This window comes from Linepithema humile, chromosome 2, assembly GCF_040581485.1.
Source record: "Linepithema humile isolate Giens D197 chromosome 2, Lhum_UNIL_v1.0, whole genome shotgun sequence".
NCBI classification, from domain to species: Eukaryota; Metazoa; Arthropoda; class Insecta; order Hymenoptera; family Formicidae; genus Linepithema; species Linepithema humile.
Window position 1 is genome coordinate 16913724 of NC_090129.1, and position 25425 is coordinate 16939148.

Below are 25425 nucleotides of genomic sequence, written 5' to 3' on the forward strand. Positions count from 1 at the left end.
AATTTTTTCTACAGAAACTGAAAATTACAAGACTTGCAACTTTATATAGTCGCGTTTTTTTATTTAATTGTAAGTACAGTGTTTACGACACGAACACTCACGGGTTAAAACGTTCGGTTTTATGTCTAATGTGAAAATCCTAAGCGGCGAAATAACTCTTTTAATCGTTGACGACACCACCCCTTGCAAGATATCCAGAATTCTGCACTCTCGACAGTCTGCTACGACTACATCCGGGCACAAAGACGAAGAGACGCGGGAGCCTCATTTAAATAACAGATAATTGCTGGTACTGTTAATTGAAGCGCCGTGGGGATCGTTGGGGTAGAAGAGTTACCCAAGATTTCGCGCTCTGCCCTTCCACTCCCATCGTTGTTCTCCTCGTCGTCATCCTTGTCGTCGTCTTCGTCGTCGTCGCCGTTGTATCTTCCGTTGCGCGCTCGAATTAGTTAATGCGGGACTCGTTTTACGACGACGAGTGTATCGCTTTTGTCGTCAGCTGCAACGCGTCTCGGCACTCATTACGCCGCCTCGACTTTGCCTCAAAGCACCGTCGTTGCCAACCGTGCCACGATTGAGAAGCCTGGGTATAATAACAACCCAAGTCGACTTACGCCGTTATTGAACGAGCCAGCTTTTTGAGATCTTTGAACCTTTGGCCAGCTGTTGCGCAAAATTTCACCTTCTTTTGACAGAAGAATAAAGAATTCTTTTTTATTATATTATATATTTATTATATATATATATACAGGGTGTTTGACAGAGTGTATATATATATATATATATATATATATATATATATATATAGTGTATATAACAGTGTCCCAGCAACGGTATAACCGGGAGGGAGGTGATTCCTTATAAAAAAAGTAAGTCGAAAGTGCAGAATAAAATTTTTGCATATGAGGCTTTGTTTTCGAAAAAACAGCTTTGAAAATCCGTCAGGTACGCGTCTACTAATTATAAGTCTCGACTTGACGGGCTTTGTTGCTGTTCGTGTTTGTATTTATAAACATAGGCAATATTATAATTTGCTTCCGTCTGTATATGTATATATAATAAATGTATGTATGTATGTACACGGTGTGACAATTAAGTTCCCGGACTGAGGCTATAGAAAACTACACAAAAAAATTGAAAATATTTATCAATACTATCATTTCAGGCGCCGCGGAAGTATTTTTCATCTGAGGGGGCAAAATTTATAAAGGGGATACATAATACATTTATAATATGTATATGTATATGCAGTAGCGCACTCAAGTTATTTTTTCGGGGAGGGTTTAAAATTCACACACACACGCGCGCGCGCACACACACAAAATGAAACAATATGACCAAAAGTCAGGACAGAGGTCAGGTAGTATCGCTAATATATGTAGCAGTATCTTGATGTTCGGTAACATGTCATCGTCACAATGTTTTAAAGAGCTTAAAGTATCTTTTGGCCATTCTTGCTTAATCCTTTCACAATATGAATATCTTAAAATAAAAATTATATACGTTCGAACAGCAGTATAGCTGGAGAGGCTATCAATTATTTGTGTGCAAAAATATTGGTGTAAATTTTAAATGATTAAAATTGTGACTCTAATTAAAAACAGACAAAAAATACAAATGTTTGAACGAATTTTATGTAACTACAGATTTTTTACTTTTTGCTGTTGAGTTAATAAAAAAATAAAGCATATTAAAAATTTCGGGAGGGGTTTTGACCCCCAAAACCCCCCCCCCTTGGGTGCGCCACTGTGTATATGTATGTAACTTCATTCAAACACCATATAATAGGCTACTCAGTGGGAAGTTTGAATGTGCGAAAAATATGCACAAATTTTTTGTTCTAATTAACTTAATGCGCTTAATTTTTTTTGTTATATAATATACTTTAATTGAACGAGTAAGTAAATAGTAAAAAAAAAAAAAAGAAAAGAAAAATAACCCATTTTTCTATTTTTGATGTAAATATTTGATGCTCAATATATTCTCGGTCATGGAATGCCTGAAGAAAACAGAAAAATTTTTCGGGGGCTACGCCCCCCTGAATTGTCTCAGGGCGGTCGCCCCCTCTGCCCTCACAGTTCCGTGGCATCGACACACAATTATTATTGTATACACATTAATGTATGTTGATTGCAGATGTATAAGAGTGCGTATTTATATCTATACTTTTTTGTATTTTGTTCAAATATATTATGCAATATTTTCATATTTTTTAACATATAATTTGATTTTTCAATAATTTATAAACATTTTGTTAAAAATATATTGCTTAGAATATTAATATATAATATATTATAATAATATATATTAATATATTATTAATTCATTGATAAATATCTTACCAATACGTTATTTTGATTTCCCTTATTTCGCTATATAAAATTTCTGATATAAAGCAAAAATATAAGTAGAAAAGAAAAATATGCATGGTTATTTCAAGGAAAACTTTTGAAATTTTTTATTCTCTAGGGGGATACTAAATATTTTTATAGAATAATTAAATAAAGAATCATATTTTATACGTATATGTTGATGCATATGTATTTAAAGTATAACAATTATTTTCACATGCCACGTGTTAACATAACTATTACATAATTATAATATTAATTATACTAAATTATTATAAACTAAAGATTTGTTACTTCCATATCAAAAATTATGTACCGCAAACTGAATATGATGCAGGCATTGATAGCATTAAGTGAATAATCCAAAAAATTTCACATAAGCACAATATTAATATAATAAAATAATTTTATGGATACTTTTAATACTTTAGAGAATTAATACATTATTTATACATTTCCTTACATTGCTCTTAATGTATTTAAGTTATAATTTTATAAAGTGTCATGATCGCAGCTTATATTTTCAATGAAAAATAATTATAAAGTTTAAAACACAATGAATTTATAAGTCGTTCAAACTGTTTTAATTTCTTCAATTATATTTTGGACTGATAATTATTTTAAAAATGTATCGTTATAATATTTTGCAAATATTTGTTGGTTGTAAACATTTAAGAAGTCTTGATTATCAAATTTAATTGACAGGCGATAGTTTCAGATTAAACAAACAAATAAAAAAATTCCAAATAAAATAATCAAATGATAAAATAAGCGTTTGTATTGAATATTTTTTAGTTGTATAAAGAAATCATCTCACATCTGTTACAGCATGTATTTCGTTAATAATAAATTTATATTTTTTTGTCTTTTACTAAAAGCATTATGAATTGTATAGGTCAAATATAATTAGAAAATTTAAATTTACATACTCGTATTCTACCAATAATTATTATTACATTAGTATCATAGTTCGGAAACCTCTAATATAAGATAATAATAATTAAGGAGTCATATAAAGTCAAAATTACCTAAATTACGATAAATGTTCAGGCTACACGTATGATCAAGCTAAACGTAGAAATATAAGAAATAAAGATTTAAATAAAATATTGTGACTGTGTTGAATAACTTATTGTCGATAAGATAAATTTTGTCTATACCAAAAATTCGATTGTAAGTTCACAAAACTGTTTTCCTTTATAAAATTATAAGTACGATTTATAAACTTCAAATAGATTGCACATAAGCAAAATATACCAAATACATTTAAATACGTATTTAATAAATTTTAAAAATGTAACATTGTATCTCCTGTAAAACGTAAATTTATAAACATATTTATAATTTTATAAACAACATCTTATGAACAAAGACAACGAATATTACACGTCAGAGATATATTATTATATTTTCATATTATAGATTGTTTCAATCACCAAGTTAACATTGTCGTTTGTGCTGGTTGTCGTGCTAGCTGTCATGATCGCCGTTAGCATTATCCACCTTTAATAAGATAAACATATATAAACATTTATAAATATTTGTTTCAGAAACCAATTGTCTGTCAAATATATAGTTCTGTTCTGCTAAAATACGACTCGAGCAATGTCTCGAGCAAGATTAATTATATGTATGTATAATTGTATTAACAATAATTTCAATTAAACTTACTGTCACTCTTTTTCATCTATGGTTGGCTTGCTGATGATCCAGCTATGTCATACGCTCTTTTCGTACTTGTCGGCTCGTTCAGATGTGTATTTTCAATATGCTGGTTTAAATCCGTTAATTGAACATCAAGTTCCTTTTCGATGGAACAAAGGTTACATCGCACATGAAAATCTTTAATCTTTGTACAGTATTTCCACACCCAACTACTGCCGTTATGATTAAAAGGGAATGTGGCAAAATGCGTGTTTTCTAAATGATATTTTAATAAGTCCTCAAGAGTCGTTACAGTATTGATATCTTGACAGAGAAGACATTGTGAATAATCTTCGTCATAATATTTAAAATACATCCACGGGTATCCTTCTCCGTTAATATCTTCGTATGAAGAAATTTCTTTATGATCTTTTATTACATGTTCTGTAAAGTTTGTTGTGTTGATATAACATCCTCGAAAAATGCATAGTCTAAATTTGCAATTTGCTTGAAAACACTCAGGTATCAATCTGTAATTGTCTAATAGTGTTTTCTTTTCTGCATTTTTGACCTCAATTGGTACACACATTGCGCCCGTTTGCTTGTTTTTCCATTTCTTCTTATGCTTGCTTGCTAAATGATTTTTTAATCCTGTTTTTTCAATAGCAAATATTATAGTTTTATTACAATTCATCAGCATACACCTTACGCCAAAAGTATTAATTTGTGTGCAATATTTTTGTTTATTTATTTTTTGGTCACATTTTGTCACTTCTTCTACAGAATGTGAGTTTTGTATGTGATCGGGAAACATTTCACGAGAAACAATGTTCTTACAAACTAAACATACTGACTTTAATTTGTTGTAATATATCTCCGGCGTTTTTCTTCGCTTTCCGTTAACAATGGATTTAAAGTCGTCTTCATGCTCATTATCTATATGTTTATAAAAATTTTTTAAACTGACGTAGGAAAAAGTCAATTTGCAAAATATGCACTTTGCTTGCAAATTCCGCGATTCTTTATAATAATCCCACACGTTTTTCTTAGTTATATTCATTTTTGGTATTGTGTCTGCTTCAACTGACTAGACGCAGATAACTGAATACGATATACACAGGAGCCTTTCTACCGAAGTGGTCGGTAAAAGCAAAACAAAGGTAGGAGCATGGTATAGTTTATCATTTGAATGTAAATAATGATACGTCAGTTAAGCCTTTCAAATAGATATCAAGAGACGCGGTGGCATCTCACGTCTATTTTACTTAGCAATTGCACGATCCTGCACTAAACATATTACAACTTATTTTTTAAACAAATAATATTTTAAGAAAAATTATTATTTAATTATATGTATTCTAAATAATTACTGTATCAAATACAACATAATTTGCCAATTGTTTTGATATTGCAATAAATGCAATTGATATACTGAGAGAAAAGTATGATTGCAGTACCCATAATTTATAACGTTTTTTGCCACCAATTATCTTTATATATGTTGTAACTATAAAATTGTTTTTTTATCAATACAGTACGTATAAGGTTATAAAATTGCTAACATTATACCAACAATTTCTATAAATATGAGTATTGTGATTATAATTATATTAATGTGCAATTATAATCCAAATATTACACAACTTTTTTTTAGTGTACTCGTACGTTGATTGCAGATATATAAAAGTGCGTATTTATATCTACTATACCTTTTTGTATTTCGTCCAAATATATTATGCAATATTTTTATATTTTTTAACAAATAATTTGATTTTTAAATAATTTATAAATTTATTTTGTTAAAAATATATTACTTAGAATATTATTAATTCATTGATACATATCTTATTAATATGTTAATGTAATTTCCCTCATTTCGCTACTTACAATTTTTGATATAAAGCGAAAATATTAAGTATATATAAGTATAATACAAGTAGAGAAGAAACTTATGCATAGTTATTTCAAGGAAAACTTTTTAATTTTTTTTCCCTAGGGTCATACTAAATATTTGTATAAAATAATCAAATAAAAAATCATTTTTTATACGTATATTGTGATGCATATGTATTTTAAGTATAACAATTATTATCACATGCCACGTATTAACTTCCACACTCAGTTTTTTAATTATACTTATAATAATACTATTAATTTTGCCAAATTATTATAAATTAAAAAATGTGTTATTTCCATATTTAAAATTATGCACCCCAAGCTAAACGCTGAACATCATGCAAGCATTGACGGCGTTAAGTGAGTAATGCAAAAAATTTTACAGAAGCGTAGTTTTACAATAGCAAGATGGCTCAATTTTAAAGATATTTGTCATACTTCAGAAATTAATACATAATTTATAGATGTGCTTACATTCTTCTCAATGTATTTAAGTTTTAGTTTTATGAAGTGTTATAATTGCAGTTTATATTTTTAATCAAAAATAATTATAAAGTTTAAAACACAATAAATTTATAAGCTGTTCAAACAGTTTTAATTTCTTCAATTATATTTTGGATTATAATAATTAAAAAAATGTGTCGTTATAATATTTTGCATATTTTTGTTGGTTGTAAACGTTTTAGAAATCTTAATTATCGAATTTAATTGACAGGCGTTAGTTTCTGATTAAACAAACGAATAAAAAAGTTACTAAATAAAATAATCAACTGGTAAAATAAGCGTTTGTATTGAATATTTTTCAGTTGTAAAAAAATCATCTTACATCTGTTGCATCATGTATTTCGTTAATAATAAATTTTTTTTTGTTTTTTACTGAAAGCGTTATGAATTCTATATATTCTCCAAATAAAATTAAAAAATTTAAATTGACAAACTCGTATTCCACCAATAATTATTATTATATTAGTATTATAGTTCGGAAACCTCTAATATAATATAATAATAATTAAGGAGTTATAATAAATCTAAATTGCCTAAAGTACAATAAATGTTCGGGCTACACGTATGACCAAGCTAAACGTAGAAATATAAGAAATAAAGATTAAAATAAAATATTGTGACTGTGTTGAATAACTTATTGTCGATGAGACAAATTTTGTCTATACCGAAAAGTTGATTGTAAGTTCACAAAATTGTTTTACTTTATAAAATTATAAGTACGGTTATAAATTTCAAGTAAATTACACATAAGCAAAATATATCAAACACTTTAAACATATTAAATGTACTTAATAAATTTCGAAAATGTAACATTGCATCTCTCATAAAACGTAAATTTATAAACATATTATTAATTTTATGAACATAAAACGAATAATTTTACGTCAAAGATATATATTTTTTTTTTTATATTATAGATTGTTTCAATCCCCAAGTTAAGATTGCCTTTTGTCCTGGTTGTCGTGCTAGCTGTCATGATCACCGTTAGCATTATTCACCTTTGGATAAACATATATAAACATTTGTTTGAGGAACCAATTGTCTGTCAAATATATATCCGAGTCGAAATTTTTAGCCTAGATTAAACCTACAAGTTTTGTCGAATTTGGATAACCAATGTAAGCTTTAATTCATATATATAGATAACATTACATTGGCTATTGCCCTTCTTTGATACTAAAAATTGTTACTTATTGCCGTTTTTTTCATGTGGAAGCTCAAAAGAGTACCTACTGAGAACCTCTAAAAAGGCTCTATAAATATGTATTTTTAGAAAATAAATATTTAAAATTACTTAATAATCTATTATCTCATATACTCTACTTGTATTTAATGTATGGATTTTGATTTCAATGAACAATATATTAATTATTATAATTTGCTTAACTGTAAAAAGGCTACTATAAGCAAATATTATATAAATAATATTCACTTATCTCTTACATATCTATCTGCAGTTAAGTAAATTACATAATTAATGTATTGCGCTTATTGAAATTAAGATATGCATTAAATACAAATAAAGTAAATGTGGTAAAAGAATATTAAATAATTTCGAATTATAGGTCAAATATGTAATAAAATATTAAATAAAATTTTAAATTTCAATTGTTTTTTGTTTATTTGAATAAATTTTTAGTTATTTATAATACTAAATATAATACTGAAATGCACTTAATTTTTAAAATATTTTTTACTATTTATTTGTTATTATTTATTTTGTATTATAACATTTATTATATTAATCTGAAATAATAGAAATTAAACTCAATTATAGATTAAATATTAATATTTTTATTGCTAGAAATTTCGATAAGATTTTGGAGATTGGAGAAAAGAGGTAGGAGTTGTAAGAACGAAAGTAGGAATTGTATATTTAACATCAATAAAAATAAGGGTTTTCTAGGACAACAAGATTAAAGAAAGGCCAAAAGAAGACATAACACTTTCAAGATAGAACTTGTAGGTCAAGGAACATTATTAGAGGCACAAATAACCATGTATGAGGTTTATAGTAGGTTTTAAATTTCGACTCGGGTAGTTCCGTTCTGCTAAAATACGACTCGGACAATGTCTAAGATTAATTATATGTATGTATAATTGTATTAGCAATAATTTCAATAAAACGGTCCCTTTTTTCATCTGTGGTTGGCTTGCTGACGGTCTAGCTATGTCATACGCTCTTTTCGTACTTGTCGGCTTGTTCAGATGTGTACTTTCAATATGCTGTTTTAAATCCGTTAATTCAACATCAAGTTCCATTTCGATGGAACAAAGCCTACATCGCACATCAAAATCTCCACTCTTTGTACAGTATTTCCACACCCAACTACTGCCGTTATGGTTAAAAGGGATTGTGGCAAAATGCGTGCTTGTTAAATAATATTTTAAATAGTCAAGAGCCGTTACAATTTTGAAATCTTGACAGAGAGGACATTGTGATATGTATTTGGCATTACACTTGAAATACATCCACGGAATATATCCTTCTCCGTTTCTTTTTTCGTATGAAGTAACTTCTTTATGATATTTCGTTACATGTTCTCTAAAGTTTGTAGTTACAACATCCTCGAAAAGTGCATCCTTCAAATTTACAATTTACTTGAAAAGGCTACTCAAGTATTAATGTGTAATTGTGCAATAGTTTTCCCTTATTTGTGATTTTAGTTGGCACACACATTGCGCCCATATTTTTCAATTTGTTCTCATGCTATCTTACTAAATGATATTTTAATCCTTTTCCTTCAATTTCAAGGCATATAGATTTATTACAATTCACCAGTTTACACTTTACCTTATAATTATTAATTTGTGTGCAACATTCTCGTTTATTTGTGGTTATTTCATAATATACCATTTCTATTGCAGAATGTGAAATGCATATGTGATTGAAAAAATTTTCATGAGGAACATTCTTCTTGCAAATTAAACATACTGACTTTAATTTGTCGTAATATATCTCCGGCGTTTTTCTTAGCTTTCCGTTTACTATAAATTTTAAGTCGTCTTCATGCTTTTTACGTAAATGACTTCCAAAAGGTGAAAACTTGATATAAGCCAAAGTTGATTCGCAAAACTTGCACTTTGCTCGCCAATTCTACGGATTTTTATAATAATCCCACACGTTGTATCTAGTTATTTCCACTTGTGACATTGTGTCTGTTTCAACTGACCAGAAGCAGATGACTCAATACGATATAAGAGCCGTTCTATCGAAAAGTTAGAAAAAAACAAAGAAAGATACAAGGTATGCTTTTTTATTTGAATGGAAAAGTATTGATATGTCGATCAGGTCTATTCAACAGTTATCAAGAGATGCCACGCGGTGGTAAACCTTTAATTAAACATCATAGTTAGTTCTGTGTCAAATAGAAAAATTTAGGGGGGAAGAAAAAAAATATGATCGAATTATTATTTTTGCTATCTTTTTAGTCATCGTTGTTTTTATACCTTCCACCTATCACCTTCGCAAACTGTCTTCATTCATCCTTCTTTTACCTACTCTCTTTCTACCCTGCTGCCATTGTAGACTCCATTGTTACTCCAAGAGGGTTGACAGCATAAACCCTGATCTGGCAAACTCGATTCCGACAGCAGTTCTCGAAAACGCATAAATTTTTAATAAAATCACCTATATGTGCCAGACGCTGCGTGCTTTTTCTTTCTCTTTCTCTTTCTCCTTGTCTCCCTCTTTTTCTCTCTTCTTGTCTAGAACTGACAATCCAAACTGAATTAAATTTCTTCTTTTGTGAGTACCAATTGATCGTGTAGCTCTTCTACAGTTAACAATTTTTGTTACGCTCGATAAATAGACCGTGATGTAAAATCTCATTTCTTTCGATAAATTTGCAAATGCCATTTTCCACGCTTTTATGGTTAATCGATGACGTATTTATTCTGATTGGATGATTATTATTTATATTAACTACTGATAATTGCAGGAGAAGCAATGAATGGGTTTGATTGCATCGGGATTCTGGGTGAGCGCATTTTAATTATTATTTGTAGAGATGAGATGTTTATAAGCAAATATTTCAAAGCACGAAACAAATGTTTCAAATAAAAGCAAAAGAATTATTTATATAAAATGTAGGACATGTTTTTACCTCATTATTACAACAAATACATTTAACTTTAACTGTTTGATATAAGGATTTGTTTCGTTTCTATTAATCAATGTTTGCATAATGACACTAAAGTAGAATAGTTGCTTCTTCAAAATATCTTAAAAGTTTCAAGATCTTAAAAATTACAAGAAATGCGGGTAATTTTTTTCCAGATGTTAGCTCGTAGGATATCACAATAATTTTGTCTTTTACCTAAATCGTCTTCTCTTCGTTTTTCGACGACCCTTATCCTTTATGGTTCATCGATTCCACCGTACCACCCAACCTAACCTAACCACAATGTGGCATTACTGCTGACATTGGGTTTTTGCAGTCAGACATTTGTCACTTTCACTTTACTTTTCTAGTAAGATTCGCGGTCCACTGATTTTAATTCGGCTGAGTCAAATCGCTGCACCCTATTTCTGTAATTTGCAGATTGACAATACAAATGCTACGATATTTGTCAAAAATGCTAAAATACATTAGCTAAAGTTTAAAAAATTAATTATAATTTTTAATTTTGAATAGTTGTCTTATCCATTTTTTGATAGCACAAACTCTAACAGTCGAACGCTAAACGTAATAGTTAAACATTTTTCTTACGTCTCACCTCCTGGTAGAAATTTGTGCAGTTTGACTGAATACCCAACCAGTTACTATCTAATATTACTGGTTTTTCTTTATATACAAAAATACTGCATTGCAAATATTATATAATATTATATTTTATTGTATAATAAAATTACTTTAACCAATTTTGCCAAAAATATATTTTAACAAAATATATCATTAATATTAAAAGATTTTTGATCAGTCTTTAAAATAAAAAGTTAATAAGTTTAATAATAAGTTAAGTTTAAGTTTATATATAATAAGTTTGTAAAATAATCAAGTAAAATTAATGAAAATGTGTAAACGCGTGCAAAAAATAGGACAAAGAAAAAAAAACTTATAGAATTAAAACAACTTAGAATACGTAACTCACATAATTCTGTCATAAAAATTTTAAGAGGGGTTAAAAGTGATGATTGTCAATTATCTATTTATTGCCTTTTTACTGCTAAGTAACTGAATTCAGATTTTGTACATTTTTTTCTATGTAGTAACTGCGCGAAAAACGTTACGTCTTGATTGAGATCCTAAACAGTTTTACTGTTCAATTACTAGGAAGAAGCCAATATAACTGTCCAATAACCAATTGAAAACTACATTAAATATCCACCAAGGCCATTTACTTAGCTTTTTCACATCAATTTTTTGTACACATCAAATTTTTCACATCAAATTTTTTGACACTATTTAATTTAACATCAATTTTTGTTTTTATTCATTAATTTTTGTATCAATAATTTACTTCACTTGACAAAGATTACACACACTTGACAATGAACAGTTTTTCGATATCTCTTTATAATATCGGAATTTTAAGGAAATTTAAGAAATGAGCCGACAAACTGGGCATTCTGTGAGTGATTTTGTGTTGACATACTTTATTATGTTTAATTATTTGTTAATTTGTATTTTTAATTTTATTTATTGTACTATCACATAAATTATAAAACCTTTATCTTCAAATTCTGTATTATTTTGATTAGTAATTACACTGAAAATTGTCTTATAATTAACCAAAATATTTATAAATATTTTTTAATTATAACTTTAAGTTACAATTATTACCAATTATTTTGCATTGGCTCGGAAGTTTATTTGCATTTTTGTTTTTGATTTCTTTAATTATAATTTTATTGCTGAATTTGTTTAATTTAAAACTCTGTTAATATCTTTTAAATATTATTTATTTTAAATATAATTTAACTATAGGAAAGTTTAAAATAATTAGAAAAATATTTAAAAAATTATATTAAAGATTTTTTTGAAGGGTTAAAGAACTATTTTACGATGCTTGCTATTATGTTGTTACAACTCATTAATTATGTGAAATGTTTATTAAACATTATATTCTGCGACAACAATATTGAACATATTTCATAAAATATAACTCTTATTTATTATATATACAATACACGCTAACTATAATAAGTTTTTACATGTAAAATTATTTTAAGTAATTTTCTTGCATCAAATTACACTATAAAACAATTTATGAGATTGAAAAATATAGAGTTTACGGAATTTAGAACATAATAATGCATTGTTCGTGATTGTATCTGATTCACTTTGATATCGAGACGTTAACTCCTTCGATTCTCGAGTCTCATACATCACATCATGTCGCGTTGTAATTAAATTGCGATGCATTTGCAATTGTAATGCAATAATGTGCAGCAACAATCAGCACGCTATAACACCCGATGATGTAACGCGACGTTGCATTTCCCTCCCAGAATTGTGATCGTTCGTGTTTGGACGGCCGCGCAATATACATTGCGTCTATTATCATAATCGTGGCTAAGTTGTAAACAAACAAATACATTATTTAGATCGCGTCACAGAGCGTATACATTTTGCGTGGTTTCAGGAAATGTAATTACATCTTCATTATTACATTTAATTACAATTTTGTTACTTAATTAGATTTATTTAATGCTGTTTAATTACAAACCCGTTTAATTATACGCCGCTGGAAAACTTCATCATCATTCGTCATTATTATCTGGATTACCATGATTTATTGTCAGCGGTATAAAACGTTTTATTTGACTTTGATTTAGAAACAATTTATCCTTAGCACACGTTTAATGTCCCAATTTTCCAAAAATGCAGTAAAACGGGCAAGTAAACCTGATTAAAACTAGTAGAAAAAAAATACATTTTTGTTATGTTATTTTATTTTGTTCAAAATTTTTTTTATTATATTTTTTTCATTAAGGTTTCCATATCACATTTCCTCTGAGAAAAAGTTAACTTCAAATATGTCAAATAATTTATGATGAAATTTTCATGCTTTGTCACAACGTTTCGTATATTCTGATAACTTTGTGTAATAAAATTCTCATCGCGTACGTTTACGTAAATACAAATGGATCAAGATAAAAAAAATAATCCATGAAACAAGAGAAGGAATACGTGTACAAAATATGAAATATTGTTTCACGTATACAGCAGATCAATTTCAACTCAATAGAGATGACAAGAGGCGCAAGCACGTTGTGTATGTATCGATAGGTTAAGCGGCGCACATCACTGAGTTTATTTCGTGAAATGGAAATCGATTTTACGTTTGCGCGATATTTCTTAACTTTTGGATACGGTCGTCACCGGTTTTTCTTTTTTCTCCCGCAAGAACCCACTAGGAAGATGGTGAAGGGGATTATGAGGGGTGGAAAGGGGGAGAATGAGGAAAGCAAAGTTTTGCAGTGAGCTCGCTCTTGTCGACGATTCATGGACTCAGCGCGATCTCATCTTAAAGATTACATCGAGCAGACTATAACGAACCGGCCCTTTTTTTCTCGTTGAGACTGGTTCAATTCCCTACCCTACCCTTTATGATATCGCTTTTCCTACTACTCCCTCTCCCCCACCACCCCACCCCACCCCACCCCACCTCACCACCCCCCTTCGTTCTATTCCGTTTGCCTGCAAAAGGTCGAAAGGGGAAAGTTCGAACTGCTCTTTGATGACGATGCGTCGCCGAGTCGTCGTACTACAGCTTTGTTTTATGAGCATCCCGTGATGTAGATATTGATTGAGATTTCTCTCTCGTTCTTAAAAGCGATAGTAGAAGAGAGATATGGAACGATCGTTGCTAGTTGTTTTCAGAGGTACAAATAAAACAAAAACAAATTAATCATTGGTCACTAAAATTTGCTATAAGACGCATAGATATCGAGGATTAATTTGTCTCGCGCAGTGCCAGTGATGCAATATAAATATTACAATAAACAAGTAATAGCGAAAAGGGGAAGCGTCAGTTGGAATGGGGAGTGTAAAACAGCAGTGAGTAGAAAAAGAGAAGCATGTTGTTAAAAAAATGAGCATATGGCATCGAAATGAGTCATTGGGGAGGGATTCCCGAGGAGCACGAGTAGAATTGGTCGTGTGCATCCGTGTTTACCGATTCACACCCCTCTGCGTAACATTTATCATTGTGTATCACGCGCTGCACTCTTGCCACTCCTTAACATGTTCATTCAGACACGAGAGCCATTTCGTTGTTTTGAACGATTGAGGACAAAGATAAGTTGACAGTCTCCGCGAATAAATCGAAGAATAATCGGTCTGAGAATATTTACTGTAATATTTGTTGCTTTTCCGCGTAAAATAACTTTTGGTTAATATTATATTCGATTTACAGAAATTGAAAGAAAAGTTATTTTATGTTTTGTATTTAAGTTTGTAACAAATGACAATATAAACATATTTTATTACTAATTAAAAGTAATTCAAAAGTAATATTAACTAATTTTTCGGCAAAGGTTATTTATTATTTAAAGTTGTTTCTCTGTTAAGATAAAATAGTGTACATAAAACTTTAGTTTCTATTTTTCTTGAGTTAAAATAATGTGTATGGCTGAAGAAAGCCCGAAAATGTGCGACCAAAATGTTTTTTATATATCGATTAATAATAATTAATAGTTCATAGTTTTTGTGCTCTGACAATTGCAGTTCTTATTGATCTCTATCATTTTTTAATAATATATGTAATGATGCTGTCGGAATATTAAGTATCAATTATTTTGTATTCAAAATGTCCGATGTGACTGAATAAAGAATTTACTCAACAAAAACGATAATTGCTTGTATTTTTACGTTCTAACAAGTGATATATTCAAATCATATCGACACGCTATTCTGCAGCTGATTGTGTGCATTAAATGCACACATCCTGGAATAAATTAATCCAAAAGACTCATTAACGCTCTTGCGCGTTTAGTCTGCTACGAGGTGGAACATTTATTTATATCGAATTTTTTATGCATAACGTTTTTGTATTATTTTACAAATTAATGAAAAGGAAACAGTTTAATTAAAAAAATATTAATTAAATAAAAATTATATGTTATTACGTTTTTATAACAATATAATAGGCACACATATTAAACAGAAGAAGTGTATTTATTAAAATCGAGCAATATTCATTAACGATGAAATACTTTTCCGAGATGGACTTTGTTTTCTGTGAAATATAAGATGCTTAAATAATAATTTATTGCAAGGGTATTATGAATATTTGTAAGCCCGAGTAGCTACTTTCTCTAGTTGCGCATTAAATAAAAACTATAAAATTTTATTTCTGCATTACGTAATTTCCGCGGCGCGACTAATTAAAAAACGAAAAGGTATTATTCAAATTTGCGCATATTTCAATATCTTCCATTTCCTGACCGGCTTCGTATAATTGGTTTGAGTTTTCCGATATTAATCATGAAAAGATTCTCTACTGTATCTCGTCTATGATAACTGGAATATTGATATTGTAATTACGTATAAAAAAATGTAACATTGATACAAAAAGGTTTGATCAATATACCTAAGTTTATAAATATTACTTAAAATTAATAACGCACCATTTTTATCTTTCAACTAAATCTGATATTTTAGAAATTTACAATACACTTATAAAGTTCTTTTCCATCTTGTTGTTTTTTTAAGATTGTAAACCGTTATCATTTAATCCTTCGTTTTAATGATCAATAGCCGCCGCTTCCAATCGAGCACTTGCTCACGAAGATAGGTAATTACTATCTCACCCGGTGATTGCCAATCGCGGAAACGATGGGAAATAAAGTTAGACTTTTGCGTGACAAGCGGATACGCATCCCGCCGTTGACCAACGCGCAAATGGCTTTTATAGAAATGATAGTCAATTCTTCTTTTTAGCATGTTTCAGCTTATAGAGAAATGGCTTCTAATTCTCATAAATGCGACATATTTTTATAACGCAAAAGAATAAAAAGGTCTATGATACTCGTTATTTATATAAGAATTTAAACATAAATTAAAAAATATTATACATATATTGTAAATGCAGAAAGTTTATGTCTTGTAATAGTTTAAAATCTTTTATTTAACAGAATAATTTCTATTTACTTTTAATAATATAAAAATAGTAATATAATTAGAGTATAAAAATAATTTGCTAAATTTTGAGTTAAGAAATTAACTTTTTATATTTTCATTAAATAAAAATGTGGTAATTAAAACCATCGATATGCATATTGAGTTTGTAAGAATTTTCTGCAACTATGAAATTGTACAAACGGATATCTGATACATTCTAAAAAATAAACAACACTGTTTCTCTATTTATTTTCTATTGTATCGATTACTTATTAAAGAGATGCAATAAGTTTATGTTTATAATAATTGGTCGCGCTTATCTTTCTTTGCTTTGAAAGATCTAATTAACGATATTACAAAACAAGTGTGCATAATCAACGCCTTGAGTGTTGCTCGTCGAGCGCGTAATCCTCCCGTGAATGGCCGTTTACGTAGCGCGCGTACGTGCAATTAGCGCGCGCATTTAAATAGAACACTTTAGATTCGTCTTCATTCTAGACAATATAATGCGGCATAGTAGCAACTCTCAAGAATCCTTGTCATCCTTTTGGCTTTTGTTGCATTTGCTAGCAAACGCGCACTGCGAGTGCGCATTCGTTTAAATGGCACATTCGTGTAGAATAATCGTCTTTCAACGCCGCCGAGTTATTGACTGCATAAAAGCTTTATAGCTTTGTAACATTTAGTTGGAATATTAATCTCATGAAATATCCTTTGTGTACACGTACACGTACACATGTAGTCCACCTAGATATTTTTATATTTTCTAAAATCGAAAATCGATTACGTTAAAGGCAACTCGCTGTAAGGCAGAAACTGTAAGGTTGGGAAAGTTGACTCTCTCGAAAAATTCCAAAGTGATAGCTTCCAACCTGGTAGGTTTTCAAAAATATAAAAATCAAAAACATAAAAGTCAGTGAGCGAATTTTCAATTTAAAATTCAATTTGCTTTCCAGCCCCGTTCGATCGCCACTACAATAAAGAAATCTTTACTATGGCAAAGAAACCCGCGGTGACTAATCGAAGATAGACCGCACGGCAAATTGCGCCGAAAGGCGCCTCCGTCCTTCCGTTTGCTGGCCGTCGGCATTCGGTTCAGTTATATAGGGAGAGCGCTCGGTATCAAAGGAATTGTAAAATAGGCCAAGAACCGGCTCGTATATACGTACGAGTTCCCCCCGCTACGATACGCGCGAGGCTCGATGTATTATTCATATGCCACTGCCTGCTCACGGGGCCATCTCTTTTCTCATCCCCCTTTGATCAGGAACGGATCATCCATCGGTGTATGCTGTGACTGTATACTGATTCACGGTACGTTTATCATTCATAAAAAGCGAATATCCAAAACAAGTTATTTGCTTAGAAATGAGAAAACAAGCTTGCGAACAATTCGTCCTTATTATTTAGCGCATAAATTAAAACATTTGATATATAGAATTTGTTAAATATTCTCCGTATTTCATTATGCTTAATTTACACTTTACGCAAGGTAAAAATTACATGCAGTTTAAAAATTTGTTGGACATAAGTCAAATTTATTGAACCTTTCACTTTATCGACATGTTTCATGTTATCGCAGCAAAATTTCACTCGAGCAATATCTTATTTACTCAAACAATATCCTATTAGTTCACTTTTTGTTTAGAAAATTGAATTTGGTTCATAACGACTTCGATCCGACCCTTGGCCTGCCTTTCGATTCCTCCTGTTCAGTTTTAACGAGGACTCACTTAAAGGATATCGCGTAGGCGAAGCGCTAAGTGACGGTCGTTTTTTTGAAAAAAGTCCGAATCGGATCCCTTGATTATTTGCAGCCGGCGCGTAATGACGCGAGAAGAAGGTCGAATAATTAATCTCGAGAAGAGAGAACGGACGACAGAAAAACGGTAGAGAACGATAGGTAGAGGGAAGGATGACATGGACGGAGAGAAAAGAAAAAAGTGAGAAATCCGCTCTTCCTCGATCTCTTTCTCGTTTTCTTCTTCTCTCCCGGAAAGTTGCCTTCGCGGAGAATGCCGTCGACAGAAGGGCAGAGGGTAAAGTAAAGGGCGTAGGGTATTGACAATCCTTTACTTCGGTACTTAGCAGCTTTTTCTTCCTCGTGAACACCGTTCGCCATTCTGGCGCCGTCTTAAATTCGTTGCACCGATACGAAAAAAAATATTTCCGCTGCTGTTGAAACTGATAGATCGATAAGATTGCATGCTCAATCGATATATGATGCCAAGTTTTATGAATAATTTAAAAAATTGTTGCAACAATATTGCTTCAAACAAAAATCTGTAAACACTTCGCATTCTGTTTTAATGTAATAACTTAAAAAGGATTCCAATTTATACGTAACAGATGTGCGAAACTTTATTGCAATATTTCAAATTTATTAAATATTATTTTAATCGCGTATTTTAAAAAAAATTTTAAGTTCATCCTTTCTCGTTTCTCAATACACAATAATCGTTCATGGAAAATTTTATTACAATAGAATTATTTCTCAATGTGAACATGCTTCCTCTCGATCTTACTTCTTTGCAAGTCGGCCAAGATTGCAGAATAGAGATTTAAATGGTCCCGAAGAAAGGGCGGACAACCTTTGAGGAGCAATCGCTCGCAGTGGCAACTCGATTCGCATGGAATGGACCCGCGGTTTGCTCGAGAGCGATCGATGCAAACGAGCCACCAATCGAGCTGCGGATAGAAAAGACACAATAAAGGAAGCGGCGGCCGATTGAGGCGGAAACACGCGCATGCTGTAGGAGCAGAGCCACGGCGGCCCAAGTGGATGTCCTCCCCTTTGTCAGGCAGTCGATACTCCCTGGAGATCCGCTTGATCAAGTACAGCCCTAGTATAGGGATTTGCTGAATGTGTACCGAAACGTGCAATTCTTTTTACGCCCTTGGAAAACTGTGACGAATCGTTAAGAAGCCCCATCTTCCCGTTTCTTTTTCTCTGCTCGTTTACAGATGCCCCAATTAGTGTCAAATGCACGCCAGACTCGCCTGCTTATTTAAAACTAACGTTAATTCGATGTGCCGACGATTGTTTTGTTATTTTAAATGATATTTGAAAGATTAGAGAGGTTATCATTATTATTATTATATTAGAATACAAATACTTGATTCGTTAAAAATATATATTTTTAACGGTAGTGTAAACAGTGGAAACAGTATTCGTATTTTTAAATAAATTTTTTTACACAACGCTGCAATGAACAATATTTATTTCCGTACGAATAAATATTTTGGCAGCATTTTTTGTAAACGTTTTATGTTTTTGAGAAGAAACATTCTTTTCACATTAATTTATTTTATATTTAATGCTATTTATTTAAATACTAAACAAAATTTAAAAAATTTAGTAATATTGTAAATAATGTTTATTTATTAAGTAATTTAAGAATTTTTATTAAAAAATTTGCAAGATCTAATTTAAATGTCTTAAATGTACTCGCACATTAAATGAGAAATTATGGGAGTTGCGTAACTCCGGTCATAGGATTGCCGGGTTATCAGCTTCAGGTTTTCAATACGCTGCTCACGAGGATCCCTCGCTACATGGTAAAATAGGGAATAGAAAGAAGGGCCGCGATGCGCAGCGTCGAACCCCCTTTTCAGAAATTCTTCTGAAGGCCCACTGGGAGAGTGCCTCTTTCTATCTATCGCGCTGATCCAGAAGGGTATCAAAAGGATCTTTTCCTCACTATATCTGTAATCCTGCATGAGTGAATATAACCGATATTATAAACTGATCCCGTATAATAAGAAGCTGCAAGTTTTCTAACAAAGTTTCGACATTTTTACATTAATACGGCGAAAATGTACTTGAAACTCATGAATGTAATTTTTTTACTCAGAAAACAGTTCATAACATTATAACCGTTAATATTTAAAATTGCTTGACACGACAAACAAGATGTACGTTTGCAAGCTCCCGAAAAATTATGGCGCAAATATCCGTGATGTATTGTCCGCATCTGCGTGGCAGTCGACTGCTGTATTCATAGTGGATGGCGGCTTTATAGTGGTAAACAACTAGAGTGTGCCAGAACTGTCTCAGCTGCGCGGTAATAGACTGCTATCATGACCTGGTTTAGAATGATAGTTCCAAAACTCCCTCTTGTCAAGCTTATCGCGGTAGCCAAGGAGGATTATACTTGGCTCCTCGCCGATAATTCTGACATTTGTTCTATTTAGAACTGTTTTCCATTCTTTCGAAATTTCTTGCACCCTTGAATATATTTTGCGGAAATAATCGTGCAATATTACAAAGTGGCAGAACATCGGCGTATTAAAAGAAACAATGGAAACAATGTTGTGTAATATCGTAACAGAGAAATGTGTACCGGTGTATTGAAATTAAAGGATTATGTAAAAAGACAAGAAAATTATACTACACGGATAATTGACAGAACATCTGACGAATTGTGGACATCTTAGAGTAACGAGATACAAATATGTCAAAATCATGTTAAATTAAATTATGAAGCAACTGAATTTTAAGATTACTATCTGATATAAAGAGTTATTTAATAATTTTAATAATTAATATTTTATTAATTTAAAAATTACACAATTTTATAAGTTATAAATGATCCTATAAGAACTACATTTTAGTACATAAAATTTCTAAAAATATATCAAAGCTTTCAAATAATTGAGTATTACATTAAGTATGACATTTCACCTTTAATACAGTGGCGTGCAAAAGCTTCCGGCCAGTGACATATTGTACTCTAATTTATAAAAAAAAATCTAATGAAATTTTATTAGGTTTTTTTTTATAAATTAGAGTAAAACATGTCACTGGCCAGAAACTTTTACACGCCACTATATATGAAAAATCTCAATATGTCAATAGAATAAACTTCTATAATTTCTAAACATAAAAAACAACAATTATTCAGAAGCGTCAATATAGTGTAAAAGGTCACATAAAAATTTCAAAATCGCAAATCTTTGTAATAACTACAAAATATATTATATTAGGCCATACAAGTGCGCGATTTTTCCTTCTCTCAATTCTAAATTCTTTCTAAATCTTTTTACTTTAAAATTCTCTTGAAAAATTATATTCAAAAGTTTTTGTTTTACTTGACTGTACTTTCCACACATAAATGACGATATAGGTTTACACGTACACTACTATAACATTGACGCTTGCAGATTATTCAATGTAAAATGGCTTGCGCAAAAAATAAAAAATATAAGTTTATCTTATAAAACTAAACCGTAAGATGTACGCGCCAAGCGTGACAACGACAAGTATCGCACGGCAACGAACAGTTTGATCACTCTTAATCAAGAATTAATGAAAAGAGCAATTGATGGAACTAGAAATACTGATCTGACAAAGTATTATATAGGTAAACTGAAAAGCGCTCTTTTATCCCATGGTGATTCAGAAAAATGTACCCTTTCTATTTACTTCCATCTTATACACGTATCCCTTCTGATCTGCGTGAAGAACGGACTTTACGGGATCGTCCGCGGTAGATTTATTCGCCGCTGCTTCTTGCGCAATTCTTACAAGTGCGTTTCTCTTCGAAGATTCGAGGGATAAAATTATACGAGAGAGAGAAGATCGGCATCCATTACTCAGTTAAACGGAGATAAAAGGAACCGCTGGATGAACTATCTGCTGCGTGCGATCCTCCACTTAGGAAAATACAATTGGATGGTCGAAATAAATTTTCACAGTCACTCGCGGATCGATCCTCTAACGTCGTTCTTTTTCACAGTATTTGTTTCTCGAAGTTAGAACCGACGATGTCAGTATATCACGGGAGTTTACTTCAAGTTCGACTCGGCTAAAGCGGAAAGATACAGGTACTCGATAAAGTAAAGGAACGGGCTCTTCCGGATGCTGCCGAAAGCAAGAATGATTGTCGATTATAGTGAACTACAAACCACGGCGCGCTAAAGAGAGTTTTTACTGTCGATCGTGAATTTTTATCATATATATAGTATGTAAAAAAGTGTCAACTGTTACATTTATTTTTTTACAATAAGTAATATTTTTTAATCATCTTAAGATGTTTAATAAATAAAACATTTTCTGCTTTTGCGTAAACAAGTAAATGAATTTCCAAATAATTGAGTGTGTTAACGACGTTACACTTTTCCGCGCAGCACAGCTCTTTAAATACTTTTTGTAAAATTGACGGGACTATTCGTCTAATTGTAAGTAGAAACAGAAATTTATGTTTTCTAGGAGAAAAATCACTGTCCAACTTGCTCAATATCAAACAACTTCACCTGTATCCAGCATCGATCGCATTTGTCGGTCACTAGAAGGAGATGTCTCTCTCGCCGGAAATCTCCGCGAGCGAGTCAACAAGAAGAAGGACACGGGTCGCAGCAAGAGTGAACAACAGCGATGAGAGAAAGAGAGAGAGAGAGAGAGAGAGAGAGAGAAAAAAGAGAGAGAGAGAAAGGGGAAATCAGACTCCCGAGCCGAATCAGCGTTTATCGCCCCAACAAGGCCGGCTTTTAATAGGCCGCTTGAAAACTCGGCGAAATAATCCGGCCGACGGGGATGTCAGCCGAGGGTTTTAGAGAAGGCAACGAGCCAGAGGGGTGACTGCCAACCCTCCGAGGCCGCGTGACAATACCTTACGGTTCGATGCACTCTCGGTTTCGGGATCGACAAGTTTGAATCCGAATGGTGGCGCGATGCGGTATCGCGCATATGCAACGGGAAACGCGTTCTCTGTTTAAACTAGACACGTGGCTCCGTTTTACGTGGTCGTAGAGTGGTGCTGGCAACCGTTTGTGTGTGCGCGCCGGCCTTTGAAAATCAAAATCAAATACATTATTCCAGGCTCGGTCGACGCCCGCGGGGTCTTCCTATTGTTAGTCGCTGTCAGCCCAGAAGTGATCGCACGACTTTATTGGCTGACTAACAATGCCACCGCCATCTCCGTTGTAACACTTTTCTAATTAAGTATCTTGGAGAATCGAGATGTCTCGCCAAACTTTATATACGTAATCCAAACGAGAATTGATTCCATTTGAAATGCTGTCGTCTTGATCCTTGCTTTTTAAATAAAGAAATACAATTATGTTATAGTATGATCGATAAATAATATAAAAATGTTTGAGAAATAAATATACACTCACCCGAAAAAAAAAGCGGTACACTGAAAATGTGGGAAAAATTCATCAAATTTCAACTGACGATAACTTCGTAAATAATAAAGATAGAAAGTTCTATAAAATATGGAAATGAAGCTAAAAATCTCTACTTTAAGAATCAATTTATTTCAATGTTGCAAAATAAATTTATTGAAAATGGCGGATGACAAAGCGCGAGCATGCAAAATTGAAAAATAATGGTTCGAGTTTGCGACGGTGCACGGTATAAACAAAAAATTGTAGCTTATTGGGATCAAAAGCGTACGAAAGTACAGAGTCTCCTCTTTAAAATGCTTTTTTATGCATCTCGATACGATGATTTTTCGCCGAGAGATTCGCATTTGAAGAAAAGGCAGATTCTTACTTCAAATGCGAATCTCTCAGCGAAAAATCATCGTATCGAGATGCATAAAAAAGCATTTTAAAGAGGAGACTCTGTACTTTCGTACGCTTTTGATCCCAATAAGCTACAATTTTTTGTTTATACCGTGCACCGTCGCAAACTCGAACCATTATTTTTTCAATCAATTGTTTTGCATCCGAAGGAGATGTCTGCAGATCTTTTGTGATTTCTTCGCCCTGACTTTTTGTTTATGCTCGACCGCACATTGCGAGAAGAGTGCTTGATTTCTCTTGATCTTTTTCTTTCGAGACGCGTTACTTATTCGTACGACTTCGTCAAAGTAAACAATAATTAATCTTTTCGCATTGAAATTATTGGTCAATTATGGCGACGATAAGTCCTGAAAAAGCTGCTCAAGTTGTAGCGTTAATTGAAGATGGGAGAAGTCGAAGGTACGTTGCTGAGGCACTTGATTTATCAGTGTCAATCGTGCAACGTGCTTATGCTAGGTACTTGGAGACTAATTCTGTCCAAAGAAGACCTGGTTCGGGACGTCCTCGTTGTACGAATGAAAACGATGACCGATTTATTGTTTTAAATTCATTAAGAGACAGACATCGAACGGCTGTTCAAATTCGAAACAATTTAAGAGATGTCCGCGAATGTAATGTATCCGTTGACACTATTCGAAACAGATTAGCGGAACACGGTCTTTTTCCGCGCAGGCCAGCAAATGTACCTTCGCTTATGCGTCGCCATCGCGTAACTCGACTCAATTTTGCTGTCGAGCATGCAGGCTGGACATATGCAGAATGGAGTACCGTTCTTTTTAGCGACGAATCTCGTTTTTGTCTGTATTCTTCAGACGGACGAGAACGAGTATACCGTCGCGTTGGAGAACGATTTGCAGACTGTACTGTAAGTGAGAGGCCTAGAAGTAAGAATCTGCCTTTTTCTTCAAATGCGAATCTCTCGGCGAAAAATCATCGTATCGAGATGCATAAAAAAGCATTTTAAAGAGGAGACTCTGTACTTTCGTACGCTTTTGATCCCAATAAGCTACAATTTTTTGTTTATACCGTGCACCGTCGCAAACTCGAACCATTATTTTTCAATTTTGCATGCTCGCGCTTTGTCATCCGCCATTTTCAATAAATTTATTTTGCAACATTGAAATAAATTGATTCTTAAAGTAGAGATTTTTAGCTTCATTTCCATATTTTATAGAACTTTCTATCTTTATTATTTACGAAGTTATCGTCAGTTGAAATTTGATGAATTTTTCCCACATTTTCAGTGTACCGCTTTTTTTTCGGGTGAGTGTAGAATAAATAAAATATAATATATAATACCAATAATCGACGTAAACCATAATTAAAATACTTATATATATATATATATATATATATATATATATATATATATATATATAATATGCAAACAAAATATACTCATTAACAATACATGCTTATTTAAAATTGTA

The 25425-nt window shown here is 31.9% G+C and overlaps 1 long non-coding RNA gene across 1 annotated transcript; it reads right to left on the reverse strand.

The window, feature by feature from the left end:
• Nucleotides 1-2374: 2374 nt before the first annotated feature.
• LOC105674136 (uncharacterized) lies at nucleotides 2375-14000 on the reverse strand. Its single transcript, XR_010888451.1, has 3 exons — nucleotides 9846-14000; nucleotides 4023-9729; nucleotides 2375-3854 (listed from the first exon to the last, which is right to left on the reverse strand). It is a non-coding gene; the product is annotated as an uncharacterized lncRNA (long non-coding RNA).
• Between the last annotated feature and the right edge of the window lie 11425 nt (nucleotides 14001-25425).